The sequence below is a fragment of the Eurosta solidaginis genome, chromosome X, assembly GCF_040869045.1.
Source record: "Eurosta solidaginis isolate ZX-2024a chromosome X, ASM4086904v1, whole genome shotgun sequence".
Lineage (NCBI taxonomy): Eukaryota > Metazoa > Arthropoda > Insecta > Diptera > Tephritidae > Eurosta > Eurosta solidaginis.
This window is the reverse complement of record NC_090324.1, coordinates 38463510-38476978: the sequence shown is the minus strand read 5'-3', so window position 1 is coordinate 38476978 and position 13469 is coordinate 38463510. Positions and strand designations below refer to the sequence as shown.

Sequence of the window (13469 nt, the reverse complement as noted above, 5' to 3'; positions counted from 1 at the left end):
TCCTATATCGAAAAAAAAGGGTTCCCCTTTCAGGATTTTTTTTTCACAATTACGTCGAAGAACGCCTAATCTCAGAATGATTTTCAATAGTTCCCCTCTGATGTCAAAGTGCATTTAGCTTTTGTTCAGATAGGGAGCTTTTGAATTCTACAAACAAATCCTCAAGGAATAACCAAACCAACATAACTCTTTCCCAATCCACGAGATATGTAGCAGAGAATTAAGTATTTCCTTCCGCCTACCAAGGATAGGAAAGTACTGGTTTTAAAAATGCTTCAGAAAATTTAAAGGTGAAGGGCAAATATGCGGATATTGGTCCTAACGCAGATCTACTATCTGCGACATAATACCATTGAATCAGCAATTACACAAACCCCCACCCCGCAAAAAGAAACTTTTGCAAAATTTTTTGATTGATTTGCATTTTAAGTTCCTGTGGCGATGTGCTTTTAAAACTCGATAGAGTAAATGGCGCAAACTTGTGTTAATTAAGAAATCGCGGTGTAATATGAGTAAAAAGGAAAAACCGGAGCATGGAAAATTTTAAACAAGAAAATTAAAGTCCAGTCAATGCGTTGCATATAACGAAAAAGTGAAAAATCAATTTAGAAGTGACTCAGCAGCTGCTGTGGATAACAATAGAAGAGCTACCATCAGATCAAATTCCACACGACTTTGTGCAGGTAAAGGCCTGCTGTGGCAAAAAAAAGGTCTATCAGCTGGGGGTGCCATTACCTATCGCTCACAACACCAACTTAACTCGTTTTGTTGACTACCGCTCACTACATACTATTAGTAATCGACCCACCCTACTGTACATACCTACGAGAAGGTTACGGAACTTAGTTTATCGAAATCGGCACCGAAGTCGTCGAAACTTTTAAAGTTTGAGTACTAGCTGTATTTCCGATTTTCTCGGGAATTGAAGCCGCTCACTCAGCAGTTTCTAAAAAGTACCGGGAAGAATGTACAACGTAAAAAAAAAAAAAAAAAAATAATTAAAAACTGCCTAGCACTTCAGCTTCAGTAATGGATCAATTACCAATAATGCCATATATGGGCATGCAGTCGCTGCCAACGCCATACCTAGCCATATGCCAACCAAATCTCGAGGCAAACACGACCAAGTTCTTTGAAGAAAGCACACAATTAACAAAGGAAGAAACCAATAAATTGCTACCACAAGTTGCAAATACTAATGAATATGTGGAAGACTGGATAGAAGATTTCCAAAATCATTCCAAAGAACGTGAAGGCACACTCAGCAGCTACAGTGAAAAGTTTTGGCAACGCTTACAGAGTGAATGGCAAAAGCTGTCCGAAGATCCTGATCATCCATGGCTATCGGAGTATGGCCAAAGCTATGATCCATATAAAGAATATGAGTTTGCTGAAGAGAATGCTTTGGCTGAGCTGGAAAATGCTTTGCAGAAGGGTAAAGAGTATTTGCCACAAGGTGATATACCCAGCGCAGTGCTCTGTTTTGAGATTGCAGTCAAAAGAAACAGAAAATGCAGAAGCTTGGGAACATCTGGGTTTAGCACAAGCAGAAAATGAAATGGATCCACAAAGTATAGCTGCATTGAAGCGTTCATTAGCGCTGCGTCCAGAAAATACACGCGTGCTAATGGCTTTGGCCGTGTGTTACACAAATGAAAGTCTACAAAGTCATGCGCTACGTATGCTAATCAATTGGATGGAAGTAAATCCCAAATATAAACATCTGTTAGAACAGCACCCAGAATTAACAACTGAAAGTGATGCCACGACTTCAACGATGATAGGGGGTAGCAAGTTACAAGCTGTACAAAACCTTTACCTCGATGCTGTGCGCGGTAATCCTCAAGAGGTTGATGCAGAAGTACAGGAAGCACTTGGCGTACTTTATAATCTCTCATCAGAGTATGATAAAGCAGTTGATTGCTTTCGTTCAGCGCTGCATGTTCAGCCACAAAATGCCAAAATTTGGAATCGTTTAGGCGCCAGCTTGGCAAATGGTTCACGTTCGGTTGAGGCAGTAGAAGCGTATCAAAGGGCATTACAACTCGAACCGGGCTTTATACGTGTGCGTCACAATGTGGGCGTATGCTGCATGAATCTAAAGGCTTATAAACAAGCTGTTGAACATTTGCTTACAGCGTTGAATATGCAAGCGAATACGGCAGCGGTGCGAGATTTGCCCACAACAGGTGCGACTGCTATGGGGGTTGGACAAGCGCAGATGTCAGAATCAATTTGGAGTACATTGAATATAGTGTTCTCGTTAATGGGACGTCGCGATTTACATGATGCAGCGAACGAACACAATCTCAAAGTGTTGAATGAAGCGTTGAAGGATGTTGCTTAAAAAGAAAAATTTGGAAACTCTTAAAGTGACGTACTAAAAGGGAAATATGTAGAATGGGTGACTGAGTTTTGTTAAATATTGTAAGGTTAATGTTAATGGGGACTTTGAAATAAGTTTGTACATCTGTTTTTGTAAAATTTATGGTGGTGGCTTAGTTGACAAGCTTAACCTCCGGATGCCCTACACCTTTTTTATGCAATCTATGTACAACTTTGTGGAGCATCCGAAAACGTAATTTACCTTTTTTAACGTCCTGCTTAACGGGATACAACCATATTAAAAACAGTCTTCTTTTCATCAGCATACCGTGGAATGTCATGCAATGGTGAAACGATAGTCCCAGCTGCATTTTTTGTGTAGATGCTGAAATTAGTAGAATTTGGTGCACCTTTTTCCACAACCGTATATCCCTCCGTCCTACAATCCTTTTTTGGCTCTTTTAAATATTGGTTCGAAAGTTGGAAACTTTTCGCTGATTGTGAAAGTAAACGCGTTTGTTAATTAAGTTTGGAATTTGTATTTTGCGTTGTAGATAAATTGCAAAATGCCGATGTTCGTGGTCATTTTAAATTTTACCCCAAACTACATAGTAAACAATGTCCGTGGTAAAGGTTTACAAACGTGTATAGTTGTACGTAATTGCTGTAACGATCGGCATCTGAAACGAAGAAAAAATATAGAATAAAATAAAATAAAATGAAATTATTAGAGGAAAAAGGCATACTTACCCAGAACACGTTTTTTTTTTCCATACAGGTACATACCTTTGTGAAGGTTATTCACTCACAATCGGTATGTATTCACATTTTCATGAATGGATGCCATTTTGAATGAATGGAAACAAGGTTGCCACTCGTCTGACATTGCCTTTTTGTTTCTTAAGCGGTGAACACTTTATAGGCGCCACCATGGGATTACAAGTCGGATCCGCGGGATCCAAAATAAAAAAATAAAAAACTCGAGTGGTAGTACCCGAACAACTTTATTTTGGTTCCGATAAATGAAAGGGTTGTTTTAGTTTGACAATTTGGTGCATAAAGATACAATCAAAACCAACTTTCTTGTGAAAAAAAAAAAAGAGGGTGGACCACTCGAGACCGGAATAATTCTCCCGATTATTTGCATTGATTTCATTATTAAAAAGTTGGTGCAAAATTAAAATGTAAAACATAAACAGAAACATGTCCCACTCAATAGTGGTCTCGCTTTCATGACAGAAATTGCTTTTTTTGTGTATTGAAGTTTCGACAGACTTTCGTCAGTCCCCTTTTTGCTTGAAATCCCAGCAGGAATAAAGTAGTGTCATCTATGCTTTCGATGTTACAAACAAGGGAGAAATTAAACTTTTTAGAACAGACTTTAAATTTAATGTCGCGTCAGGACTCAGACGCAAGCTGTCCCTAAATACTCTCATGACATGACCATTATGTATCAATACATTGCAATGGGCAGCACCGCACAGCGGTCTCATTCCAACGATTGGAAGAGTGAACAGCTGACAGTTCTACAAATTGCCACACTCGTTAGTGTAGGCTATTCCCGCCAGGGTTGTGTTGGAATCAACAAACACACCACAATTTGTGATTCTCACACAACATGGCCCAAATCAACACAAAGAGTGTTCCCAGACAGCGAGTAAAGGCCTCTTTACATTTGTCGCACATTTATATGCAAGACGTCATTTGACTAGTCATTTTACAGGGATTCATAGGTTATATTCACAGCCACATTTGTATCGGCGTGGGTGAGTTTTGTGACGAAATTTTTGTAGGTCAACTACAAGGAGCCGTGAAAATACACGGGTAACTCGTGATACCATCTGCGACACAAATGTAGCGTGTATTACCGCATATTGCCTGTATTAGGCAAACACTAAAGAATATAGTTTGCTTTCAATCTATATTCAACAATTTGTTAATTTTTACTTATATTTTTCCCTCACCATTGGTGACTGCTTTCAACATCAGAATGTCGTTATGATGACAACACTAAAGATACCTTTAGGCGTATCTCGATCAAATTATATGAAATATAACAGTGGTTTCAACCACTACAAACACATCATTACATCGACATAATAACTTCATAAGATTATTCGTTCCACACAACCCTTTATCCCGAGTACGCCAACCACAAGCTCAGCCAATTGAGCGCCTTGTCTCCGCTCATAAGCCACCCAACCTAAGGGCATCTACGAATGTTCTACTAACAATTTGATATTCCAGAATGACCGGATTGTCCCACAAACGCGCAAAGACGGAGGCACGCGGCACCACATTCAGCGTCCCCTGTCGGCTATGTCAAAAGCCACACAGCATAAGGCTCTGCCCGATTTACCGGGGCATGACGAACATGGATCGACTAAAGACGATCATAGATTTCAGATATTGCACAAATTGCCTATCGCCATTCCACCAACGGAAGACATGTCCCAGCGAAGATCGCTGTCATCGGTGCAACGAGCAGCACCACACGTCAACACACCTCGACGACGTTCCACCACCGTCCCACGAGAGTGATGGCGAAGAGAGCTCCGACGGAGCCCTATCCATCCACGTCACGGAACAAACCCTGTGGTGGGAAGCGGACGTCGCCGAGGAAGAGATCGAACGACGGGAAGATCCTACTGCGACACTAGCCACGACACCACAAGGCGGTTCAGGACCACAACGTTTCCGACCGCTCCTACGACACGAGAAGCCTACAAACGTACAACGCGGGGATGGCGGGAAGACACGTCCTTTCCCCCCATCGCACCGTTCTACCGGGGGGCGCCGTGGCGACGCGGAACCGCGTCCGTCCCGCTCGTCACGACGCTCAATTGGTAGGACGGCCCCGTATAATGCGCGTAACCAAGTAACCACGCTCGTGCGCCAACCAACAACGCCCACCGGCTTCAGAACAGGACGCCTCCGGGAGACGCCTCTAGCAACGACCATCACACGTGCATTCGTAGCCATAGCTCCAACGGCGGTCGTTCGGATAGCAGCAGGAGGGAAGCTCCACGCAGTACGCGCCCTTATCGATCCGTGCGCTCCGAATTCAATCATAGATGCGGATCTCGCAAAGGACCTCGGGTTAGAGCGTACCGGCACGTCCTATCATGTGAAGTGCACGCTTGTTCTGCGAGGGAAATACGGGGTAACGGGAGCCGTGACAACCCAGGCCACAGTGGTGGCGCGATATTCACGGCTTAGTCCGACAGCAACGCTGGATCCATCGGTAGCCACGCCATTCCAATTCATGAAGCTGGCGAATCCAGCTTTCCACCGGTCTACACCTGTCCGGCTCACACTAGGTGCCGACGTCTACGCCAGCCTAATGGTTAGCGGCACACCACCGTCGACCGTCGGCGGGCTGCTGACTCAAGCCACCATCTTCGGGTTGATAGTGTCGGGAGCCCACCAGCAATAATCAGGCATCTGTCCATTCAATAAGTAAAGTGCACTAAAACCAAGCAACCCCACGTACATGACCACTAACGTTTTTCTCTTTTCATCCACAGTTCAGCGAGGCTGCATTACTGCGAGCATGGATGTCCGCCGGAGAGCGTACTGACGATCCGCCTATACATACATACCATATTTTTTAATTTTAGTTAAGTTTATCCCGCCTTGGGAAGGTTGCTGGCGCACTCACCCAATTTCAAATTGCTCGCCGCAAGGGGGCCGGCATGTTTAGGCCACCAGCCTAAATATTCGCTACCACCCTAATGTACACTTTTGGCAATTTTAGTATTTACCGGTAACGGCCCACCCCTGCCGAGCGCTAACTTTAAAGGGGAAAACTCGACGAAAGTTAGCTATCGGCAGGTGGTGCGGACCTTTTTCGTTTTTTAAACTTTCTTTCTATTTTGGAACGTCAACGAGCCAGCAGCTATCTCACAGGTGAGTTATCATATTACGTATCCTTTCGTAGGTTGTGCATATAATTTACGCTATAATCGCATTTTGCTATTGTGATTCTTCTTAATAATTGCGATTTTAACATTAGAATTTGCACTTGGCAATTGTCTGGCAATCAGCCACCAATATTTCTATTTTTGAATTATAATTTATCCAACAATTTGCGGTCGTCATATTACTAACATTTGCCGTGCACGAATGTGTAATTAACAATTTTAATAACATTGAATTCGAATTAGTTTGTGAAGCAATCCCCCTTTTGATAATAAATAAAGCTGAGAATTTATATTGTTTATAACGTGAATACATTTGTTATTACTCGCCCTAATTCTTTGCTTTGCTTTCTTTTTATTTGCGACGCACACGCCCGACTTCCCCGGGACCACACTGCCCCGCAAAACACAGGTCATGTTACTTTTTTATGCCTTGTGATGGCGTATCCTCATTACACTACTCTTAGCACTGCCGGATTCCTATGACATGCTGATTGGAATCTTGTTGCATTCCAACAGGGAGATTGGAATCCACTGCATTCCGATATCATGCTGAGCGGAATCTGATGCATTCCGCCAGTATAAGATTTCGGCATAATATCTTATTTCTACTCATATTTCTTATTATTATTATATTTGAAATTAAATAGTAATGTTCATTAATATTTCTTTGTTTGTAATATAACATTGTTGAAATCTCGATATATCTTAAATTTTATCTTTTGAGTTGTATATTTATATATCTTTTATATTATGCAGTCGACCATAGTTTGTCGTCGACTTTAAATAATAAATAAATAAATAAATAAATAAATAAATATGGTCGCCAAGCCTGAAAATTACCCACTGGAAGAAGCTACAGGCCTGCCAAAATACTGCTCTCAGAATCGCCACGGGCTGTCTTCTTATGTCCCCAGAACACCATCTGCATAATGAGGGGAATTGCCCGGTGAACCCAGTACTTAAAGAAAAGTATCCAAAACTCGCGGAAGAGGAACGCATACTCCCCAGGGAAACGCGTGTCACCCTTGCTCAACTTCGTTCTGGATACTGTAACAGGTGAAACTCTTACCTATCCAGAATCAACCCCGACATACAAAATATATTGCCCGCCTGCAATGTGTCCCCACATGACACCAACCATCTCTTTAATTGTAATGTGGAACCAACGCCTCTAACACCCCTTTCCTTATGGTCCACCCCTGTTGAAACGGCAAGTTTTCTTGAACTCCCGTTAGAGGATATTGATGACAATTTGTGATCGGTCGCGGCTATTACGTGGGGCGAAGCATTGCTACAACAACAACATCCAGGCGACCCCCAAACAAGGGATATAAACCAACGCATCAGATTGCTTGTGGACGAACACAAGCGGGCGAAATGGGAGGAGCACCTAAGAGGTTGTAACCTCTCTACCGGTGTGGGTAAACTTTGGTCCACCGTAAAGTCCCTATCGAATCCGACTAAGCACAAAGACAAAGTTTCCATCGCCTTTGGCGACAAAGTGCTGTCGGATGCGAAAAAATGTGCGAGCGCTTTCTGCCGACAATACATAATGCATCCTACGGTCGACAAAGATAGACGGAGAGCCAATAAATAAATAATAAGCACATAAATACAAATTCAGCGCGTCACCAATCACCATCACCGCTAAAGAGGTTGAGGACGCCATTGGTCGCGCTAAACCATCCAAAGCAGTGGGCCCAGACGCCATAGCCATCCCGATGTTTAAAAGCCTAGGGAAAGAGGGTTTCAAATATTTAGCGCATGTCTTCAACCTGTCTCTTTCCACCTTTGTCATACCCGAGAAATGGAAAATGGCCAAGGTGGTCCCGCTACTAAAGCCTGGGAAACCAGCTAACATAGGTGAGTCGTATCGTCCGATATCTCTCCTATCGCCAGTGGCAAAGACGGTTGAAGCCATTTTGCTCCCTTATTTCCAAGCAAATTTGCAGCAACCAATGACGATAACGTCGTCAATATACATAAAAGCCTGATTTGGCGAAATGCCTGAAAATGCTATTGGCATCATACGAGAAAAAGAGTTTGGTGCTATATTTAACCCGAAAGGTAAAACTTTCCAACGAAAAGCTCCTCGATCTGTACTGAAGGAAGTTACGTCTCTAGATTTAGGGTGAAGGGGTATTTGGTGAAAACCAGAAAAAAGATCTAAGGTTGAAAAGTATTTGGCTCTGCCAAGATTATCGAGTATGTCATCAACGCGTGCTAGTGGAAATTTGTCGGCTATAAGCTATTTATTGACTGCTCTGAAATCTACGCACATACGATACGACTTTTTGCCTGTTGGATCTTTTTTCGGTACCAAAATTAAAGGACTGTTATAATTTGAAAAACTAGTTTCGATTAAATCATTCTGTAATAGGTTTTCGACTTGTTTATTTATTTCTTCGCGTTGTGTGTATGGCAAACGGTAATTTTTAATATAGACAGGGGTTTTGTCAGTTAATCTCAGTTTTTGTTCGTAGAAATTATTAAGCGTCATTAAGTCGGTTTTTAATGCAAAAATATCAGAATATTTCAAACATAAATCAAGTAATTTCTTTTTAGCGTAAGAAGGCATTTGTTTTGCCAAAATTGATTAAAGCTCTTCTATACGTTTTGAATCGATAGGTGTATCATTTATTCGATAGACATTGAAGTTTTTAATGTCTTCAGTTTGAATATTCAAATCTTTTACGTACTTGACCTCGTCGGTGGTGTTGATAACTTTTATTATTGGATTTTTTGTATCAACGATACTTTTGTTGTGAAAACACCGGAAAATCAACCAAACAAGATAAGTCAGTTACAAAGTTCCTGAGAATCAACAAAAACTGGACTTGTCGAATTTTTCAAACTAAAAACACGAAAAACTTCGCATCTTGGTGGAATTACAAGAGTATTTGTTGAAGTGCTATGCAAAATTGAAATATTTACCTTTTCTGTCCCTTGTCCGAATGTAATTGTGTCATTAGCATAATTGATTATGCATTTGTCCGTTTTTAGAAAATCTTTCCCTATTATACCGTCCGAAGGAATATTAAAGTTGTCATTGACAACATGAAGAGTCAGAGGAAAAAATTTATTTGATGCGAGTATACTTGTATTAACTGTTCCTAGTGTCGTTACCGTGTCTGTTGTTACGCCTGTTATATTTATTACGTTACTATCGTCTACTTCTACATCGTTTGCCAAACTGGAAATTTTTATTAATGAAATGTCTGCCTGTGAATCTACTAGAAAAGAACATATTTTATGTGAATCGCTACAAGCGACTTCGACGAAATCGGAAAAATTTAAATTTAGACAATATCGAGCCTTAACCGCCGAATTGTTGTAAGGGACAAAATATCGATTTTTTTTTATTATCGAAGTCGATAGTGTTTGTCCTGATCTGTCATCTCCGAAAATTTCATAGTTCTATGTTTTACCGTTATAAAGTTATAGCAAAAACAATTTTGGTGTAAATGCGCAATACACTTTGTTTATATTTTTCCATGACCGCACATTGTTACTTACATCAAAAATATCTAGTGTGCTTTGTTGCTTGCAGCAAAAAATATTTAATTCTAATAAACTAAATGCGCTTCACGGAGATAAGTTATATATAAAATAACATAATAAATAGTTCTTTGTGCGAATAATGGAAGCTTTTGAACCAGAGGTAATTATTTTGGCTGCAAGCAATAGGAAAATTATACCTTTCTATTTAGGGCTTAGCAATAAATGGGTTTATCGTTATTTTCTTTAGTTTGCAAAGATACATGCTCTCGTCTCCTATAGTGAAAGTGAGTCCAATATTTCCATTGATGATGAAACGTGTGTTGGTAATAGGGGCTTTAAAAAGTCGAAAGTTATCCGAAAAAAACCGCAAAACAAGAGTCGGAAATCCACTGGCGTTAAACCGAACCCCTGTTTGAATAAAAATTGTGGAAACTCATGTGCGGACAAATTTACGGAATCAGATCGTGTGGCAATAAACGAGCACTTCTGGGGTATGGGGAATAAAATAAGGCAGCGGGACTGGATACTTTCATGTACGACACGTAAGTGTATTAAAAGACGAAAATCCGAAAGTACTAAAAGGAAGTGGAGTTTTGAGTACACAATAAGTTTTAATAATATAAAAGCAAAAGTTTTTGCTTCACACTCTCAATGTATCTCAAAACATGCTAATCTATACTAGAAATAATGCACAGTGTCTACAAACAACCAAAGAAGCTAACAAAAAATTAAAGCCACACAATAAGTCTGAAGAAAATAAAGTAGCACTTTTGAAATCTTTTATTACCCAGTTGCCTGCTGTACCTTCACATTACTGTCGTAATAAAAGCAGTAAACTTTATTTACCATCAGAATTCCAAAACATATCAACTCTGTATAAGTATTATTTAAGTCATTTAAGTCACATTAATAAGGAATCATCTAAGTTATCTTTAAGAGTGTTTAGAAAAATTTTTAATACCGCCTTTCACATTGGCTTCCATATGCCCAAAAAAGATAAATGTGCTTTATGTGAAAAATTTAAGAACTCGGACAGTGAAACTCAGATTCTTTTAAGGCAAACTGAAGAATTTCAAAAGCACCTTAAGGATAAAGAAACGTCAAAACAAGTATTTTTAAATGACCAAAAGCAAGGTCGAACAAATTCTTCATTCTTATGTGCGAGCTTTGATTTACAAAAGGTACTTAATACGCCCCATTCAAAAAGTGTAAATTTGTTTTACTCGAGAAAATACGCCTACTACAATGAAAGCATTTATGAAAGTGTTACAAGAAATGGTTATTGCTTTTTGTGGGGCGAAAAGGACGGAAAACGGGGATGTAATGAGATATGCAGAGTAATTTTTCAGTACTTAAAACTCCTTGATAAAAAAGGAACGTATACCTTTATTAGCCTTTACTGTGACAGTTGTGCTGGACAAAATCGAAACAGAGCCATGCTTGCTATGTTCGCTTTTTTTTTAAATCCTGTACAAATATAAAAACCCTAAAAATAACCTTTCTATTACCCGGCCATACCTGATGCCAGTCGACTCTATTCATAGTACGATAGAGTCATTTACGCGCCAAAGAAATATTTGGGTCCCCAACGAATGGCATACCGTTATTTCCAATGCGAGAACTAACCCAAAAAATTACGAGTGTATAATAATGGAATATTCCGATTTCAAAGACTGGAAAAACTTTGCGCGTACTCTGTTCCCTACCTCAACCAAAATAGAATTTAACTCTCTTCGATCTGCTATGTTCCAAAAGGATTCTCTCTTATGACTTTAAAGCATGGATATTGCAATAACTCACAGATTAAAGAATACAATCTAGCTTCAATGCGTCAATCCAAACGCAATATTTCCATTAGAAACGAAGGACCCCTTTCTCTGTATGATAAGCCCTTGAAAATTTCTTTAAAAAAGTTTAACGATTTAAAAAAACTTTGCGAAAAAGGCGCTATACCAAAACAGTTTCACAATGAGTTTTTAAATATGCAACAAAGCGCAACAATTACAGATGAGTTACCTGAAACTGACGAGGAAGATACATTTTAGGTTTTAAATAACAAATAATAAGTTAATTTGTGAATTTCGGATTTTTGGTTTAATTTTGGCTAGCAATTGTTATTTACGGTCCCTGATATGCTTAAATTACGTTTAATGAACTATTCTTAATTTTATAAAATATACTGTAACGTTCTTTGAAAACTTTATGATTATTTTGATGTAAGTAACATAACATTTCAGCAGCAGGTGGTGAGTGTGCCAGCGAAATTGATGTAAGTAACAAAAAACACAACTACGACTTATTTTAGCTACTGAAATTGATTGCGTAATGTACTTAGAGCACAACTAGGGCCGTGTACAAAATTTAGTTCAAATTCTTTGCTTATTAACAGAGATAATTAAAAAAACCCTCCCCCTGTATAATTTGTTATTTGTCCCTAACACCAATTTGGCGGTAAAGGCTCGATATATTGACTGAGAAGTATTTAGTCGAATTGCTCCTGCTCCCTCAGTGTTCGCGCCTGAGGGGCTTCGGCATTTAAAGAACGAACATTGGCTGAATTTCTAGAATTTTAACCCTGATTATTGGAATTTCTGTTATTTCCGGACCGATTATTATTGTTATGGTTGGAATTGCCTCTATTGTAATTGCGATTATTGTCTCTGTTATAATTGTTATTTCGGAAATTTGTATTATTGTGTTGCCTATTTGCGTTATTGTTAAATCGAAAATTACTATTATTGTTGTATCTGAAATTACTGTTGCCTCTATAATTCCTACGGAAATTATTATATCTTATTGGACGTGACCGAAACGCTAACACTTGCCGCTCTTTAACTTCCTGATCTCGCTCTATAATCATTTTTGCTACTACGTCCTTTGAGTCTTTGAAGGTTGTTGACGCAAGGATTGATTTCACCATATCTGACCTACTATATTTGCCTTCGTCATACCTTCAATGATTAGACAGCGCTCTAACGAGTCAGAAAGCTCTTCTACCTGCTTTGAAAATTCTGAAAAATTGTTATTTGTTACTCTTAAGGCTGCAGTTTTTCCCGCGACAACTTTCGAGTTGTCTGGCCTAATTTCACTACATAGCGCTTCTTTAATTTGGTTGACAGATTCTATATGCGTTGGTAGGGCTTCGCGAGCTTTGCCTTCGAGCTTGGATTTTAAAAATGCAATAAAAGTAGGAGTTAAATTTTCGTTAGAGAATACTTTCATTAATTCAACTTTATTTATAAACGAGCCAAGTGCTAACGGGTCTCCACTGTAGTTGTCTCACATAATCGAGGCACAAGTATTAATAAACGATTTTTTCTCCTCGATTGTGGCCATGGTTGTAACGTTAAGAACCGGAGTTAGAATAGAAAAACTAGAATTTGGAATTACGGGTTGATCAGCAAATCCTAAAAAATCTGCACTCAGGGATAATTTATAATTATTTTCACTTGTTAAGGTATCAGTTGACGATGCACTTGAAGACGAATCAGAATCTGAATTATTGGAATCTATATCTTGCTCTGAGTTTTCGGAAACTAAATTTTGCTCTGAATTTTTGGAACTTGAACTCGGATGGGAATCTTTAGAAACAACCTTCCCGCTTCTTAGGTCCATACGCGTTGAAACGAATAGACAAAATATTAAAATTTTTGTTGCAAGATATGTGGAATTTGTTTATGAAGATTGAATAGAAATTGAATTTAAAGAAATTAAATTGGA

The 13469-nt window shown here is 39.4% G+C and overlaps 1 protein-coding gene and 1 pseudogene across 4 annotated transcripts in view; one reads left to right on the top strand and one right to left on the bottom strand.

The window, feature by feature from the left end:
- Positions 1-13469, bottom strand: part of LOC137234314 (polycomb protein PHO-like) — a 162491-nt gene that overhangs the window by 65708 nt on the left and 83314 nt on the right. The window lies entirely within an intron of this gene.
- On the top strand, positions 1030-2347 carry LOC137234860 (peroxisomal targeting signal 1 receptor pseudogene; annotated as a pseudogene).